An 817-nucleotide genomic window follows, 5' to 3' on the forward strand; every position below is an offset into this window, starting at 1 on the left:
CGACGATTTCATCTGTCCCTCTGACTACTGATATAATTACACTTCTCATTTCATCATAAAAATAGAATTCTTAAAACTTAAACTCAGAGTTTACTCTCTCGCACATTCTCTCCTTTCTTCTCTCGCTTTCGCATTTCTCTTTCTCACTCTCTCCTACTTCTCTTTCTCCTACTTTCATATTCCCTGTCGCGTATCATCATGCTATACACACCAAGTAATAATAATCATTTGCTGAGAAGTATGCAGTTAGTGTTGACAAATTTAAATATATTGTCGTTTTATCGTCGATATATCGATCTTTTTTTCAATTTGGTCGGGTTTTTTTGGGGAAAAAAAAAAAAAAAAAAAAAAAAAAAAGTATATATATATATATATTACATTTACTTAAATAATTCGTCATTGTCGCTAAAAACGTTGCATGTACCAAGGTCGATTCTCATTGCTACGATAAATATTTTTACAATTTAACAATTCATTGACACAATATAGGCATACAAACGTAGAAGAGCGCGGACGATTATAATAATTGAAAAGATTGAAGTAATAATTTAAATGATCATGATCATATCACTTCAATGCATTCGTTATAACAATCATTAACGTAAAATGGCGTAACTGTGATAATTAACATTCACGAAAACTCACTGAAAAAAAGAAAAGGTATATTTTAAATGGGAAAGTGTAATTAGATACACGGACTCTTACAAATAAATCTTAATATTTGTTAAGTATGATTATTACTTTAAGAAAAGAGAAGGAAAAATGTAATTAGATAAACGCAATTGAAAAAAAAAAAAAAAAAAAAAAAAAAAAAAAA

The sequence above is a fragment of the Apis dorsata genome, unplaced genomic scaffold (genome assembly GCF_000469605.1).
Source record: "Apis dorsata unplaced genomic scaffold, Apis dorsata 1.3 scaffold_631, whole genome shotgun sequence".
NCBI classification, from domain to species: Eukaryota; Metazoa; Arthropoda; class Insecta; order Hymenoptera; family Apidae; genus Apis; species Apis dorsata.